This window comes from Stegostoma tigrinum, chromosome 18 (genome assembly GCF_030684315.1).
Source record: "Stegostoma tigrinum isolate sSteTig4 chromosome 18, sSteTig4.hap1, whole genome shotgun sequence".
NCBI classification, from domain to species: Eukaryota; Metazoa; Chordata; class Chondrichthyes; order Orectolobiformes; family Stegostomatidae; genus Stegostoma; species Stegostoma tigrinum.
The window spans coordinates 3,274,788-3,293,492 of record NC_081371.1 but is presented as its reverse complement, the minus strand read 5'-3'; the positions used below and the strand labels follow the sequence as shown (position 1 = coordinate 3,293,492).

The following is an 18,705-nucleotide window of genomic DNA, read 5'->3' as shown; positions in this document are numbered from 1 at the left end:
ATTGTGTAGAATTTTTGTCAACATTTCTATGTCCCTGAAAGAAGGAAGAGAGTGATTATTACAATTTTGGGTTTGAAATTCTGAGGCTGGGCTTGCATGAGAAGTCAGACAAATTGGGGGTTACAATGGAGGAATGAAAGCATCATATTGCATATATTGACTTTAAACAAAAAATATATTGATACAGTTGTGTATGTACCCGAACCTTGTCGTGATGATCTGACTTGACTGGGTGCTGTCCTATTTCCATGGCGCTCTAAATCTAATGCAAATTGTCATTTAACACTTGAATTTGTAAAACAAAATACTCTCAAATTGCAACTGACTCTTGCGAAATCTAATGTAGGGTAGTACCTGTTGACAGCCTTGGTTAACTGAATAAACATGGTGCTAAATAAAAACTAAAAGACCTACAGATGCTGTAAATCAGGAACAAAAACAGAAGTTGCTGGGAAAGCTTAGATCTGGCAGCATCTGTGAAGAAAACAGCAGAATTGACGTTTTGGGTCCAGTGACTGGGCCCAGAAATATGGTGTTATCTAGTATTTGTCATCGAAGAATGATCAACCTTTGCAGCAGCAACAGGAAAGTTAACTGATTTTCTGGATTGCAAAATCTAATCAGGGTGAATAGTTTGTATTGTTATGGTGGTTAAGAATGTTTCTGCTGTGTGTTTATGCAAATTTTGTTCAAATGTATCATAATGAAGGGATGGTGTCCACACAAATCTTTGCCTCACTTACTTTCTCTCCCTTATGCCAAGACGTTTTGCTCATTGCTGTGATACAGTGCTGTCGTATTTGATCTGGGTGGTCATAATTCATGTGCAAGGCTCACCAGGGTGCAACAGGAGACACAGTATTATTCTCCCCACCCAAACGTGATGGTGCCATTTTTGAAGTACACCAAGCTGATTCCATTAGTTTAGTTCAAAGAAGGCATTCAATCTGGGATCTTTTGCCATTGTGATTGAGGTGTTCAGCAGAACTTGGTGAACCTGTACAAATAGTTTAACTGACATATAAAACAGATTTAAAAACTAACTTGGCTACTGCAGGTTGTCTGTTTCGTTGTGAGACCTAGCAGTGCAATTCTGAATTTTAACATTGAGCTTTGTTTGGCTGGTCTGTCTGTTGGGGTGATATTTCAGCAAATTTGTTGGCCCAACTAAGATGGATTAATTTTGGCTGTTAACGTTAGTCTGAGCTGTTTTGTGTTTTTAAGTTACACTGAACCTGTACCATGTAACATAAAAATACACATTCGTTTTCTGCACTAGTGGTTTGTGTTGTTTCTGAAAAACACAGACCAAGTCCCAGTAATAATGGTTTATTTGTGTTTCATTTATTCCTACAATACAAACAAATTAGGTGCACAGTTAGGCTTTTTGGTTGCTTGAGCCATTTTCACCGTGCAATGAGAACGTGGCTGATGTGAAACTGTAAATTCTCATTACCTACAATAAGCTTCCATGTTTCTTTACCAAGAATCTCTGCTGTAATATTCAAAGACTCTGCTTCCCCTACTGAGAAACAGAAACCCATAGATTCATGAACCTCCAAAGATTTCTTCTCACGTGAGTCTTAAACAGACAAGGTCTTGTTTTGAAGCAGTGACCCCGAGTTCCAGATTCTTGCACAAGCAACTTTTCCGTAAGTAATATTGAGGGGGGTTTGACTCACTGCATGCTTTAATCAGGTTACTTATTCTTCTGAACAACAGTGGCTACAAGCCTTGCCTTTCAAATTTTCTTAGTAAGATAACATGCAGAGTTCAATTTGAGTATGGTAAAAGTTTTCTAAGATCATTCAGAAGCACTTAGATTCTTCCTTAATTAAAGACACCAGTAATGTGGTTTCACCAAAGTCCTGTACAATGAAAGCATAATCTTTTACATTAGTATTCAGTGCCCCTCTTAATAAACAATAGCATTAATTTAGCTTTCCTAATTATTTGCTGTCTGTACATACTTAATCTTCCGTTATTTGTGTACCAGGGCACTCAGTTCCATCAATCTCTGATCTCTTACCATCTAGAAAACATGTTGCTATTTTTGTTCCTGATACAATTAGACACTTTCAGATTGTAGAACTGGAACAACTGTCCTTTAAGCCCTGATTTGGGGAGAGGGAAGCTGGGCTAGGGGTTTCTTATCATAATTCAGAATTGTACTGGGAAGAAGTATGCATGAATGAATGCTCAATTATGACAGTAGAATTGTATAGCTTCGTGGTTGAATACCTTGCTGGCATTCAAAGTCACCAGAGGAAGTACGATCTCTTTGACCAAGCATTAGAGTGTACCTGTCTCAGTGCAGGTCTGTGCTTCCAGTTGTGTATGCAGACAGGGTAGTGAATAGTTGGAATGATTGAAAATTTTGTTGCACATTTTGTAAGATTTTGCACAGTGTCTTTGAAATTACAGCCAATCTAACAAGAAATAAGAATGTCTGAAATTCATTTTGTCACATCACATTAAATAGGTTCTCTGGCTTCATAGCCAAAAGCTTTTGCAAAATCCCCATCTTAATATGTACAAGTCATGCAGTGGACTGGGCCCTGCAATTGCCACCTATTCGCTGTGCTTAACTGATTTGACACAATTTCATTGCCTTGGAGGACTGAAAACTGGAAACACCATGAAAGATTCCTCTCGACATCAGCATTGTTAATTGTGTGTGTTCTGTTTGGATAACTTCGTAATATATGCAGCCCAATAAATGCTTACAACTTGTGTGCAGTAATCTCAGTGCATTCTTACTGCCCATCTAGCCAGCTTGAACATTTAATATCTTCTTCAGTTTTCTGTTTTTTTTTCCACTCAGTGTGGCGTTCAAAGTTAATGCATTTGCCGAATTATGCCTCCAGGCCTTTCAATATGTGTGCTGGTGACCAATCTTTCACTTATGTCTGAGCATACGTTGTGTACTGTTCCACTTTATATTTAAATTCTTTGTAATTCTCAGACATTTCTGAAGGAGTCACTGGAGTGACAGTTGAGGTTAATTCTTTTACTTTCTCTGTTTTTTTGCTGAAAGGGATTGTAGGTGGATTGTAGCATCCCAACTATCTTCCCAGTCTCTAATATTGAACCTGACTGACCCTAGTGCATATTATGTGTTTTTTTTTCCTCCAATAGCTTTTGATGGAATATGTTGAGTGAGTAACCTGGAGGAGGGTGGAGGCTGAAGTAATGCATGAATTGATTTTAAATTTATCTATTCCTCCACTATCTGCTTGCTTGAGCTCAGTTCCAGCGGTGGTGTTGTGCCAAAAAGAATAGATTCAAAATCTGCAGGTGTTTTTAGTGCATCTGAGGCATTCCCATTTTGCTTGGATGTTGAGCAGTTTAAATTGCTGGGTAATTTGTTTATCTTTCAGATCAGTGTAGTAGCATATAACCTTGCAATTTTGACCACTCTCAATTTTGGCACCAGATGTGCTTCAAGAAGAGCAACGGGCATGTAACAGCCATCCTGGCTGCACGATGATGTACAAGTCAGTAACTGTTCAACGTCTTGTTTAGGTTCATGAAGCATTATTGTCTTTCATACCTGTTGCATCAGTAAAGCAAGGAAATTGCCTGCTTTGTTATCGCCCATTTGTATAGGCCAAGGCTGAGGCTTCAGTAATGCCTCCAAAAGGAGAGGCTGCAGGGAAGCTAGCAGGAAAACGTTTCGGCTTTTTGCATGTTCAGATCCTATGGCAATGCTGTGAATGAGAAATGTGAAGTATTTAAGGCTCCAACTGAATGTTTTGATGATAGCTCTGTATTTCACTTCAGAATTTACACTTAAACCTGGAAATTTTTTAACTTGCTTTTTCTTGGAATCACCAGAACAGGATCAGGGCCCTTAATTCAGTCCTACCATTCAATTGATGCATGGATGACCCATGACCTACAACATACGTCTGCCTTTGCCCCATTTTCCTTCATACTTGTGAACGAGGAAAAAAAAATGAAACTTCATTTTAAAATTAAAATCTAAAACTCCATGTAGCTACTGCAGTGGATTACCCTCAATACAGATATTTCCATTTTTGGTTGGTCTAAGTGTGCAATCTAAAATTAATTTGAGCCACTTAGTCCATTTCTGTATCATCAGGACTATCTTTATTTTGCATTTTGAGAGCCTAACTCGGATTGACGGATGGAAAATGAGCAAAGCGTCATAATTTTGTGCTTGGAATGTTTTTCTGTAACTGAGATGAGGGGAGAGGAACCTTTTACTTGAGCTCTATTGTATGCTAAACTGACAATACCCAAAATGCCAAATACTCTGTTATTCACAAGACAGGTCTATAACAAAAAACCATGATGAAAATGTGTAGAAGTTTAACTTCAGTGTTCTGCTGGACATTGAGCATAAAATAGTTTTCATAGATCTACAGTGAATTGGAATAGTCACAATAGGGAGTTAACCCACTGATAATTCATGCAGCAATTATTTGTCCATGTAAGAAGCGGTAAGGTCATATCTAAGTTGTTTTCTAATTATTGCTGCCATCTATTAAGAGTCATGGAGTCATAGAGCATGGAAATGGGCCTTTTGGTCCAATTTGCCCATACTAACCAGGCTTCTGAAACTACCATAGTTCCACTTGCTTGCATTTGGACCACAGCCCTCTAAACCAGTCCTATTCAGGTACCTATCCAAATGTCTTTTAAATGTTGTAACTATACCTGTACCTATCACTTCCTTTAGCAGCTCGTTCCACATATTAATCAACTGTGAGAGAAAAAGTTGCCCCTCACGTCCCTTTTTTTAAAAAATCTTTCTCCTCTTTCCTTAGTGTTCCCCTGAAATTTGAACTCCTCTACTTTAGAGAAAAGACCTTTGTATTCACCTGCACCTCAAGATTTCATAAACCTCTATAAGGTCACCCCCTGAACCTCCTACATTTGAGGGAAGTAAGGTTCTAGCCTCTCTTTATAACTCAAACCCTTTGGTCCCACTAGTATCCTTGTGAATCTCTCTGCATCCTTCCTGATTGAATACTCTTCCTATCCAGGGCGACCAGAACTATGCACATTATTCTGAAAGAGGCTTAACCAACATTCTGCATAACTGCTACATGACTACGATACTCACTAATGTGACTAATGAAGGCAAGTGTGCCAAACACCATCTTCAGCACCCTGTCGACCTATAATGCTACTTTCAAGGAACTATGGACTTAAACCCTTAGGTGTCTCTGCCCAACAAGACTCCCCAGGGTCCTGCCTGTGTTTGACTTCTCAAATTGCAACACCTTGCATTTATCAAAATTAAACTTCACTTGCCACCCTTTGGACTAATTGATTGAGATCTCTCTCTAATCTTGGATCACCTTCTTCACAGTCCACTGTACAACCAATTTTGGTGTCATTTGCGAACTTATTAACCATTCCTCCTACATTATCATCCAAATTATTTGTATACATGAGAAACAATAGTGGAACCAGCACTGATGCTTGCAGCACATGGCTGGTCAAAAGCATCCAGTCTGAAAAACAATCTTCAATTGCCACCCTCCATCTCCTACTGTTTTACCAATTTTGTTTCGAATTGGCAACCTCTCCCACAATCACATGTAATCTAACATTACTGGCCAGTCAACGATGCAGAATTTTTGTCAAATGTGTTGTGAAAGAGAGGAAGACAGGAAAGACAAATCTTATCTATGCCATGTTTTGATGTCTGCAGTGTCTGAACGCATTGCACAGTTCATAGATGACTTTTGAGCTTCAGTCAAAAGAGGCAGGCAAAATTGCCTTGAGGGTCCCTGATATAGCCAGCACCTACCTGAAATTTTTCTATTTTTTTGGTTGGTGTTGTTTCAAGCTTAAAAGAACTCCACATATAATGCCAGTTTGAGGCCCTAATTGATGCATTGTAATCATAGAAGATCAGAATGAGTCCAGACAAAGAAATTATTTATGGTACGTGAGTAAGTTTTGGTTTTCACAAGTTTTGAGTACTCTGAAATGCAGCATTTGGACAACATGCCAGCTTTTGTGCCATTGCAAATAGGAAAATGTGTAAACCTATTCTGTTTGTTGCCATCATAAGGGACTCTCTTTGTATTTTAGTGAGTTTTGTCACCGGGATATGTTACATGGTGAAATTTCCAGACTATTCTTCACTTTGTCATGATGTTTTTGCTTCTTGGTTTGTCAGGAGAGTTTGGAGCTGAACGATGAGAGTGACCAGTGTGAATGTATGCTGGAACAGTGAAAAATTTAAGTTCCGAATTAAAAGGTTGCTATCTTTTGTAGTAGAAATATGCTGCATTGACAGTTTGTGTTGACTGGCATCTTCAGTGTTAATAGATATCCTAAACATCTTTTATGAGAAAACATGGATGCTGAATTGTAGATGAAGAGTTAGAAGAAACTTGTAGGTTGTTCATGAATTAGTTGGCACCAAGTAAATGCTTTGGTGGAAAAACGTTTTGCACACATAGAACACTTTGACGGACTTGTGTGCAAATAGAGAAAATGAGTCCCAAGCAAAGAACCTTGGACTATGCTGAAGGTAATCATGATTGTAAAAAGAAACTATTGCTGGAAATGTCATTTTTGGTGGAGTCAAATGTGAAACTGTCGTGTGCAGGTAGATTGACATTTAAGACAGTGCTCTCTACAACGTTACTTTAGCTTGCTGAGCTCGGCAATGGCCTGTATCTATGACTGTCGAAGATGAGAATTGGTCCAAGCGCACAATGCAGTTGTTGGAACGAACTTGCTTCAGATCAAGATAGTTTTACACTTAATGGGGAAAATCTTGGGAACAATGTAACATGGCAAACTGATCTAATCCATGGCAGTTTTGTTCTTTAGACCTGTTATGTTAAAGTTTGGTGTTTGCAGCACCAAAGCCTATCCTGTAGAAGCTTGTGAATGGTGGGCATGGAATTTTTTTTTCCCTTTGAACTGGTGGAATTTCCATATTGGTATTTGGCACAGGTTATGGCATTTGTCTGCCATGTTTTTGTCAGCTGCATCACATGTACTAACTGGAAGTGCTCACTCACCTGTTGAATGTCACGTTGGTTCTGTTGATGCTGTCTGACCCCAGAAAGCTGGTCAGTTCAAGTCTAGACCTAGTGACCTTAACATATAATAGCACTTTATGGGTCAGTGTCCTGGTGTTTTGTCAGAGCCGTTGTCATCTCAATGTTCTGTGCTCAGGTGTGACTAAAAGATCCTGTGACACTGTTAGAAGTGGACCAGTGAAGTTGTCTGATCAACAGGCCAGACTACTTTCGTCTAAGATCAAAACAATATGACTGCTTCAAAAGTAATTTCAAGATTTGGCCTTTGAGCTTATCTAGCAATATGCTGATACTTTACATAAATAAAAAGCAAAATACTGTATGTGTGAAAATCTGAAATGCTGATCAGGTCAAGCATCTTCTGTCAGGGGAAAAAAGTTCGTTTCAAATATTTTAAGTTCCGTCAGAACTGCTGTGCGTCAACTTTTGACTGTTTCCAACTTGTCTTGAAAGTGGAGTGTAAAGCTTTCAGTTTCTGCTTTTTAAAAGAGGAATCTTTCAGTTACCTCTGGCTTTAGTTTATGCCCAGTTAGTTTAATTTTCATCAACAGGGAAATTGATTTAAATTCTGCAATTGCCAGTCTACTGTGCTGCATAGGCATTTGGCTTTTCAAAAATTCACACCTTTGAATTGGATCGTCACTAGTTAGTACCTTAGCAACATGCTTGTGGGTTTCATAGCCCTGAAGCCCTTAATCAAAAAGAAATGTCAATTTAAATAAGTTTGACACTGTCATTTGATTCTATGGTGTTTTTTGGCAAGCAAGTTAGATTTCCTTCATGCCATGCAAGATGATCCCTAAGTTGTTAAATGCTTATTTTAAGGTGACGCCTCTTTGTCTGAACTCAACCTATCAGGGGAAAAAGTTTTCTTGATCCATCTCCTCCTTCTGTGGTTATGCATGAAAATTTGACACCCTATAACAATCTACCTGCAAGTCATACAGATTCTTTCTGTGCAGCCTTAACTAAGAACTAGCCCAGGGGTCAATCTGGTGAATCATCTATATTGGTCACCCTCCAAGAGCATCACCAGTATTCTCACCAAGGTACAGTGCTCAGAACTAAATTGAGTACAATAACTGGAATCTAACAAGAGCTTGTAAAACTATGATTTTTCACTCAAGTTCCAACTTCCAGCATTCCATGATCCATTTAAATATTTCTGAGTATCTGTCCATTAGACTTTTTAATGATTGCAGTACTTGGAACCCTAAGTCTCCATTGGCTCCACAGTTCTCAGCATCTCCTCATTTGAAAAAGTGCTTTTTTTGGGTGTGACTGTTCATTCAGCACATTAACGTCACTGTGCTACAATATTGTCCCCTCACTTAATATATTAATAACGCTTTAGATCTTTCTGCTCATCTCCACATGGTTACTGTATTGCCTCAATTTAGTGTTTTTAGCAACCTAAGATGACTGAATCAAGTTTCTTGGAAATATAAGGAAACACTTAAAGCCATAATATAGGTCTTTGAGGACCATCATGCATGTTGCATCCATGCCTGTAATACATGTATTATCTCAACTGCTAACCAATATCTTCCCCATTATCATATGGTGTATATGATTCCACTCAATCACATATTTTAGATTCCTTCTCGTAATCCATATCATCACATTCATAAACACTTGGCCACTAAAATCGATAAATATGGGTGATGCTGGAAATATGAATGAAAACCAAACTTCACTGTGTATATTCAGCAGGTTTTTGCCCACTTACCCTGTTTACATTGCTTCACAGACTGTCAACTGCACAACTTGGCTTCCACAAGTCATTTTAACATCTGCAAACTTACTATATCCACTTCACAAATTGTCAATATCTACTGTAAGTAATTGTTCCCAGAAATGATTGCTGAAAATGACTGTCTCCACTGACTGAGTTTCTCACTTTGTTGTTTGTTTCATATTTCAGCATCAGCTGTATTTTGCTTTAGTTTTAACTATTAGCCAGTCTATCTGTGCTAACACTGCAACCAATATTGTAGATTCTTATAAAGCCTCATGTGATACTTTCATAAAATGCCTTCTGTAAAGCTAAGTGTGACGTCGTCTGGATCTCTTTTAACAAGCCCGATTTGTTACCTCTTCAAAGAATTGTAATAAGTTTATGAGGCTTGAATTCTGCTTCATGAAGCCATATTAACACCGATTATATTATGTATGATCTGCCAATAAATCCTCAATTATAGATTCTGCATCAATTTCACAACAACTGGTAAGTCGCCTAGCATTAGCTACCCCCCCCCCCCCCCCCCCCCCGCCTTTTTTTGTTCAAGGCTGTTGCATTGGCCGCTTGCTAAACCTCAAGACATTTTGAGAAAACAGTGTTTGCTGACACTGGATCTGAGGTTCAGTTGCACCTTCGTGCTCACTCAAGTGCATGTGCATGCAGTTGGAGACCCCTTACGTCTGGTTTAAAGTGTGCACTGCTCATGCTCACAAAACGGGTATGACATTGACATGGGGTTTGAGGACCTTGGAGGAGGTGTCAAGTTCTCTGCCCTCGTGGCTCTCACCCCCCCCAAATCTTTGTATGGCTTTTTTTTTTCAAGGTAAAAGACAAGTAGGCTAAGCATGTTTGGCTTATTCCATTTCTGAAATCCTCCTTTTTGAAAGGGAATTTTTTTGAGACTCATGAACTATTTTCTGAAACATATACTTTAGCAGACCCCAAAAGGTCTAATCCAAGATAGGATCTTCAACATTCTCCTGACTACATTTTGAACTTTTCCTCGGGGTTACCTCCGTTAATTTCGTTTTCCCAACCTACAAAATTAAGGCCGGTATAATTCATGTACTGCCTTTTTTCAACATGGCCTTATTATCTCCTGGTATCTCTCTATCCTACAGAAAGGTTAGTGTTGAGCCTACAGATTACTCCCTTGTTCACTTGTTTCACTCAACGATTCTGTATCAACTGACCCATTATCATGGCATGCTATCATGCTGATTCCATCTTGTCCTAACAAAGCTTTCCTTCCCTTCTTGTGTGATCTGTTCAAAAGATGTGTATCCCCGAATAGTTATTTCCCAGCTTTGAACTCCTTGAGACTGTGTCTTTGAAATAGCCATAAGACCCTGAACCTTTATTTGTGCCATTACTCCATGTACTTTGTTCTGAATGCTAGGTGCATTTAAGAGCCATTAATTTCGCCTTTTTACCATTTTTCCCTACATGTGACACTATTTGCTGCTTTCTGTATGTTTCTGCACTGTCCATTGCTATCCTACTCTGGCTATCCTTAGCTACCCTTTTGCTTGGTAACCTTGCATTTCCTCTTGCCTGAAGCTCACTCTCTTCAGTTGAAAATCCTCTCAATTAAGTTGGTTATTTGATTTGCCAGGACAATGGCCCCAACATAGGTCAAATGAAACCCATTACCCTGGAACAGCTGTCTTCTATCTCACTACTCATGCCAGTATTCCACGAAGAGAAGTCCATTCAATTCATGGCAATCGCTGAGCCACTCATTTAACTCTCGACTTTGATTAGTCTTTGCCAGTTGTGATTAATTTGTACTTGGCAGTGAGCATTATGGTGAGGCCACAAACATTTAACTGTTAGTGAAGTTGAAACTAGAAAGAGATCTTGGTTTCCACAAAGGAAACTCCATGATTTCACGTCTTTCACATGGTTCCCTATGCTAGTATTTTGCAGACAGACTACATCGAAACACGTGGAAGAACCTGGAGATGCAATGCTTAAGTCACAGATGCCCACTAATCGTGCCGGAATAATTTGGGGCCAGTCAATTCTTTGTGATTTTTAATAGAATGATAAATTTAATTCCAGCTGAATAATCTTTGTGATACTGAAATAAACTTTAAAAATGTACTCATGGAATGTGGGTGACTGTGGTTGGGCCAGCATCTATTCCCTGTCACTTACTTTCCTTGAGAAAGTTGTGTGGCGAGCAGTCTGTCGAACTGCTGCAGTGCATTTTGTGTAGGGAGACCCACGTGTTGTTAGGAAAAGTTAAGATTTTGACCTAGCGTCCGTGAAGGAGCAGTGATGTATTTTCAAGTCTCGCTAATCAGTGACTTTAAGGGAGCTTTTAACATGGTGACCCCATAAATCTGCTGCCCTTCTGCTTTTAGATCTTGATGATTGTAGGCTTTGGAGTGTCTTATTTCATAAACCTTGGTGAGTTTCTCAGTGCGTCGGGTTGATGAAACACACTGCTGTTGGTGGTGTAGTGTGTGAAAGTTAGGGATGTCATGCCAGTCAAGCAGGCTGCTTTCTCATGGATGATCTCTAGCCATTTGCGTTGTTAGACCTACACCCATCCAGACAAGTGGGAGTATTCCATCATATTTCTGACGTTCTGTGAAAAGACTTTGGGCTGTCTCACTTCTTTTTGTTCAAATCCAGACGCTCTGAACAGTTTCGTTACCGCCACCAAATTACTCATGTTACTGTTTTCATTAACCTGTTGTCCTAATCTACACCTTGTTATCTCAGATTCTCCAGCATCTGCAGTTTCTACTATTTCTTAAAAGCTGCCAGACTGTTCGAAAAAATCCAATCTGTTGACTCTTTTATCCTTGGGAGAGAATCTGTCATTTTCCACCTAGTTTATCTCTCCCATCATCCTAGTCCAAGTCTGCTAGGGTGATTTTGTAGTACCCCAAGACTCTTGCCCCACTACCTTTTTAGCGTTGCAATTAGCAATGTGCAAGCAGTATAATTTTGTTAATGTTTCTTACCTAGAGGAAAGGAACTTCTTGAGGCAGAGACTAGAAGTTACACTTCTGAGATGCTGCTGAGTTTGAATGGACTAAACTATCACTTCTGTCAGTACTGTCCGGTGTTAAAGCTGAATATACTCTCCAGTGCACATAGAATCAAAGGTTGTTGGATAAGTTCTGTTAGCTCATAATTGTGTGTTTGCTTGTATAATTCATACGCAGTTTTTGTTTCGTGGTCAGACCATCATCTATGTCTTAATCCCGGGAATTCCCTCCTTAACCCTTTAGGATTCCACTTTTCTCTTTGCTTATAAAGCTTTTTCCCTGCCACAAACTTTATAGTCATATTCTCCAATACTGTTAGGTACAGGCAATAAATGTTGGCCTCAGCAGTGATACCATGAACAAATCGACAAAATTACTTCACTCCAACTCAGGCTATGCTTCAGTCTTGCCTGATTGCACTTCTTTGGAACAACTTGGAGTGTTTTACACGAGTGTTTCATATAGCCCAAGTTATGAAAAAGCAGAACAGTACTGGCTTTGGGTGAAACATTCGCCTTGAACCTAACATTGAAACCGTGAAGGAGAAAAATAGTCCAGAAATAAACAAATTTGTGCTTGGATTGTAGCTTGATATCACATGTTTTCAAGGCAAATCAACCTTTCTCTTCTATTAAGTAATAGCTATTTACTGTGGTTTATTACTTGATATTATAAAGTGGAATCAGGTAAAGGCATCCGCTGATTGGGCTATTGTGATTGTTCTCGGATCAGAAAGAGTTAACACTCATCCAAACTGGCAAGATTAACTGGAATGTGTCTGTCTGACATCAGATCACAATTATCCTTGATTTTTTTTGTGCCAACGTAGGCAGTGTTTCAGCCAGTAATTCAGCCATTGAAAGGAGAACACACAAGTGTTGTTCTTGCCACGTTATCTAAACTCCTGTCCCAGAAATTGAAACTTGCTTAGCCCAATTTGAATTCTGAGAGTTGTAATATTTCCCTGATGAGTAAAATAGCAATTGGTGATGTCGGATATTTTAAGGTATTTCAGACTGTCCTAAAAGGCCGAATGAGAAAGTTCACTGAGCTACCTCAGTGGAAACCATTTTTGGACTCTTCAGCTGTCCATCTCTCAATTGTGATGGACCTTTTAAAATATTCCTAGGTGTGTTGCTGTGACATGGCAATCTCTGCTGCATTTGCTGTGGAGGTGTGTTGTGGGCTTGGTGTATCCTCTAGTCACCTATTCCATCTCTGGCCATGTTCTTGACCTGCTAAACTTTACATTTCTACTTGTGCCTTCCAATGCCCTTCTGAGCAGTCAGTCTCCAAATATCAGCCATCCTCAAGTGCCTACTTATTGTTTGTCTGAGCCTGCAGTCTGCATAATTTTACTGGCAGGTTGCTGTTGGAGCAGAGATATCAACACCCAGTAGCTTGTGACTCAATGACTTGTTGACTGCACTGGATGATTTGAAACATACAGTCAGCACTGAATATAATAGAGTAACGCTGACTGAGTTCTAACTTAAAATTGAACCTCAAGGACTTTGCTGTGAATGGCCAGCAATTCTGCAGGCCTGATGGGTGTGAGCATATACTGTCCGTTTGCTTGACCAGGATGTGACTGAAATGAGCCGAACCGAAGTTAAGTACAAAGCTGTTCTTGTCCTGATGGCATGGTTTTCTGTTGGTGCATGATGGTCATTCTTCTAGGTTTGCAGTTCATCCCAATAGTCAGACGTGGTTTGTAATTGTTAAATCAGTTGAATTCTTACCACTGAGCAAGTAGCAAACAATAGGAACATGATGGTCATGGCAACCTGGTGGAAGACTCATCAAGATTGCACCTGAACACCTTTACCATACTTGCATCAAAACACTACCTCCCCCTTATACCTTTGCGTTTACACAGTTGTTCACGTGCAAACAGACATTCTGTCCCAGACCAGTACACAAGTCAGAGCTCCTGCTTGACTTTCAGATGAGAAAAGTCCTTGCTTTCACCATCAACTGGTGTATTTTGGAATTTTCTTCAGTAACTTTCAAACTTCAATTTTGTAATATTTCAAGAACTGGTTCAAACAGTATGCTTGAGCATATTCCTATGAACTGTTGGCTAGTGCCTGAATTCGGAGTCTTGTGGACTGTGGTATGACAACTTACTCCATTTCATTGCTCTTCCTGCCTATATCCTTTGCTCGCACACAGGAAACATAGTTGTAAGAGTCTTGAATGAAGTGAGCAGTCTTACTGGCCACTGATTGAACTGGGTGATGGAGCTGGCTTTGGGGTTCTCTTTTCTAATATCTGCAATTGTGAATGTAGCAGGATGAGTTTGCAAACTGATTTTTGTGCGAAGGCTGGATAATGCTGAAATACATTTAATAGTCTAGAACTAATCTGTCTTCAGTGCATTTACAAATGTTGTAACTGAGGCATTGATTATGTGTAACCTATCAAAATAGCTGCACCATGAGTTGCATGTTGACTGTGCACAAGGTACTGTGTAAGTATTTGGATTTTGTTATCCTTTGTCCTTAGCCTGGTATTGAAATTTCAACATTGCAGGAGACAGTTTAGCCCAAACTTGCTGCGCTGGTGAGAACTTTGCTTGCCAGCAGCCCACTTCCACATTTGACCTTGAGTATTTGTTTGTTTACTTTAATTTATTCAGTAGCTGATTGTGATAATTATTTGCAAAATCCTATATGTTTGTGGAAAGTCAATTTGCATTTTTCCTCCATCCCTGCAAGATGCTTTCAACTTCTATTGAGTTTTTTTTTAAGGTTTAAGTCCTCCTTTTGTGATTAATTCAACAAGTCATCATGGTGACTTGACCTTTCTGTATTGCCCCATAAATAGGTCTTACCAATCAATTCTTCAGGTTATTAACTATTTTACTTCAGAGATGCACTTCCATCATCAGCTCAAAAATACACAAAATGTAGGGATGATGTATTGATAGCTGAAGAAATATTGGTACATTTGAGTTATTTTCTGAGCACTTGGTTAATTTGGTTGTTTCATAAGACTGAAACAGTTATTGTTCATGTTCTAAAGCATATCCTCAATCTGCCTGCAACCTTTCATTTGGGTGACCACACCATCATTTTCCAACACCTGTCCAACTGGGGGTTGGACTGGATTTGGTTCCATTTTTCATTGACCAGTCATAGCCAGACAACAGCCTTCACTTTCTTTCTGTGCCTTTGAAGTATTTGCCATTGGTCCCCTCCTGTTTCTTGTCCATATGCTGCTCATGGGTATCTACATTCAAAACATTGGTTTTGGCATGCTGCTGAGTTATTCCCTGCTACCACTCCTGTCATCCTATCAATTGTTCAATAGTTTTATTGCTATCCAGTCTTGGAAAGCAGAATATTCATCCCATTAAATATTGGGAAGACAATATTTTGTTTTCAGTTCCTAAACATCTGACTTTGTGTCTTGCCTTGGTAACTTCCTGAGGCTGAATCAAGTTGTTTGCAGCCTTTTTTTATTGCCTTACATCTCCAGCTCAGTGTCTGATCCCACATATATGCCACCTTAATATTTCCTAATGCTTGCTGCAGCTTATCTACTGGAACTCTGATCCATGCCTTGATTAATCCAAACCATTGTTGGCAGTGCTCCCGCATTTAAGGCATTGTAAGCTTCAAGCAGTTTGCAGTACTCCTGCCAGTGTCCAAACATCCACAAAGCTGCATTTGCCTGTCGCACCCTGTTTCGTCCTTTGGGGTTTGAAGTCTATGCATGACCTTAATCCTCCCTAATACCCTCCCCAACCTACTCCAAGATGCCTGTGCTCCTCCAGTCCCTGACCTTGAAAGTATTTTTCTTGCTGATTTGTTCCAATGAGCCGACTGAACTGTTTAAACCCTAATATCATCTCTGGATCTGTCTCCAAACCTTTTCACCTATCACCCTATGCTCCTCCTTAAGACTTGACTTAAAATCTCTCTTACCAGCCTTTTGGTCACCTTGCTGTAAAATGACATTATAATGGTGAGCTGTCAAATTTTGTCAACTCTGCCATGATGTGTCTTAGGATATTTTCTACGGTTTAAGCATTATAGTGAATATAACTTGTTTTGGAGCAACCTGCTAAATATATCAGACAACATTACAGCACAGGACAGGCCCTTCAGCCCTCGATGTTGTGCTGACCTGTCATACCGATCTGAAGCCCATCTAACCTACACTATTCCATGTACGTCCATATGCTTTTCGATAAGTGATATTTATATTTAAGTAATATTTAATTAAACCTCTTGCCCAAATATGCCTGCTGTAATCCTCCGCGTATTCCTGATAGGATATTGCTTTTCAAGGGCACAGTTTCATCCAGGTATAGTAACTCGCTGATCGCCAATCAGTTACAGCCAAGTAGTCTTTGAGTTTTCCTGCTGGGGAAATTGATGTGGTAGAGACTGACTCTCCTGACCTCGTTACATTAGGTTGACTGTAAGGAGCATAGTGCTTCTGCTTCCACCTCAACTCTATCTGTATTGCGCGGTATTGTTCCTGAATAAATTGCAGGGGTAAACCAGGTCAGGAATGTGGCAGCCAATTTTGAATATCTCCTTTGGGGTACACTGTCAATACTTTACTCTACATAGATGTATGGGAAGGAGGGGTGACAGTTGAAACAACAGATTTCACCAGATATAGCGCAAGTTTATCAACTGACAAAATCCATTTTGTTTCTTGGAGTGTGGAGTTTCTTTTAAAATGGATTCCTGTGTAATTGTGGCAAATTTTGGAGGATTAAAATTTTGCAAGCTTATTTTAAGTGCGCGTTGTTTCATGATCATATTTCACAACTTGGCTTTTAGGAACAAGAAAGGAGGAGAAAATCAATCACTCAGAATCATCCTAATAGGAGCACCAGCACAAATTTGAGGGATAAATAGTGTTTGAGATTTTGACAGTAATGTGTAACAGATTCAACTGTGTAGTTGACAGTGTATATGCTTGTTACATTATCCCATAATAGAATAAAAATATAAGAAATAGGAGCAGGTATAGACCATGTCGCTCATCAAATTTGCTCCAGCATGCAAGATTAGCTTAAACAATCTTAGGCTTTAGCTCTGCTCCCCATATCACTTGTTTTCCAGCTTGCAATATATTCAGTACCTCAGTGGGAGAGCATCCAAACTGTCTGGCATAGAATATTAGTGTGCATGTTTTCAACTGTTTGAGTGAAACAATTTCTCCCCGTAACTTATTTCAGACTGTTAATCAGCTCCTTAATTTCTCCTCTGGCCGCCACATTATCAAAAGGATGTGGATGTTTTGGAGAGGGTGCAGAGGAGGTTCACCAGGATGTTGCCTGATGTGGAGAGCACTAGCGATGAAGAGAAGTTGAGTAGATTAGGATTATTTACATTAGAAAGACAGAGGTTGAGGTGGGGACCTGATTTGAGGTCTGGAAAATCATGAGGGGTATAGACAGGGTGGATAGCAAAAAGCTTCTTCCCAGAGTGGGGGACTCGATTACATGGGGTCATGATTTCAAGGTGAGAGGGGAAAAGTTTGAGAGCTCTAGGTGGAAAGTTCATTACGCAGAGGGTGCTGGGTGCCTGGAATGCATTGCCAGCAGGTGTGGTAAAGGCGGGCACGATAGCAGAGGAAAATAGATCCTTGGAAAATACGTGACATGTTTAGACAGAAGATCTGGATTGGCACAGGGTTGGAGGGCTGTTCCTATGCTGTAATTTTCTATGTTCTTAGAAGCTGTGTTGCCTTGCACTGATCCAAAAGCAGAAATTGCTGGAGAAACTGAGCAAGTCTGTCCGCATCTGTGGAGAGAAGCAGACTTAATTAAGTCCAGTGACCTTTCCTGAGAAATTCTGAATGAAGGATTACTGTGCTTACAATATTGACTCTGCTTCGCTTTGTCTAATAGAAGCTGCCAGATGTGGAGTTTCCCCTGCAGTTTGTATTTTATTTCAGATCTTCAGCATCCGCATGTCTTTGTATATTACCAACTTGTTCCAGGTTGCCTGAACCAAGAAAAATATACATGTAGTGAGAGGCAGGAGTAAGCCATGTGGCCTCTAGAGCCTGCTCTGCCTCTCAGTTATGTCATTGCTGATCTGATTACTATATTTTCCCCACCTATCCTTAGTAGCCTTTAATCCTGTTGCTTATCAAGAATCTATTTACTTCTGCCTTAAAATCATGCAAGGACTCTGTTTCAAAGACACATGACCCTTGGTGAGGAAGAAAAATATTCTCTTTTTCTTCACTTAAAGTGCTTGGTCTGAAAAGTGTCAATGCCAGACAGTGGCCGTCTCGAAGGCTATATCATATTCCCATAACATTAAATGATTTTAACAACATGAATCCCCCTATCAAAACCCTGGGCTTATGATCGACCATAAATTAAATGTGATAGTGCCAAGAGCAGGTCAGAGATGAGGCATTCTACGGTGAAAAACTTGCTTCCTGACTCCCCACTTGCCTGGATGAGTGCACTTGCAACACTACTTGAATGTTGATGCCATCCAGGGCAAAGCAGCCCATTTGAATGGCACCACTTCCACTCTCTCCTCCACCACCACCACTCAGCAGCAGCAGTCTGATACTAATAGCCGATGGATGGATACCATAAAAAGGGTGACATTTAGTATTTAAACACTGAACCCTGGTTCTACGTTCTCACACAGGTGGCAACGTCTTTTTCTTTTACATACACTGTGTCAAGATATACGAATCTTGTTTAAATCCTGTTCCCTCTTTGCTTTCTAAACTCCAGCATATGGAATCCTGGCCACTCCTCCCTCTCCTTGAGGTGATCTTTCAAGTCCAGCTATTAGTTCAGTACACTTTAACTACTTGAATAAATTTATTTGCATCTTTCCTCAAATAAAATTTGCATGGGTTTTGCGACCCCTGTGGGTGTCACAACTGAAATTTGGGGTTGCATAGTCCAAGGCAGCAGTGGCTA

General features: G+C 39.8%; 1 protein-coding gene across 9 annotated transcripts in view; it reads left to right on the top strand.

Moving 5' to 3' along the window:
• cnot4b (CCR4-NOT transcription complex, subunit 4b) overlaps positions 1-18,705 on the top strand; it is a 142,418-nt gene that overhangs the window by 1,260 nt on the left and 122,453 nt on the right. The window lies entirely within an intron of this gene.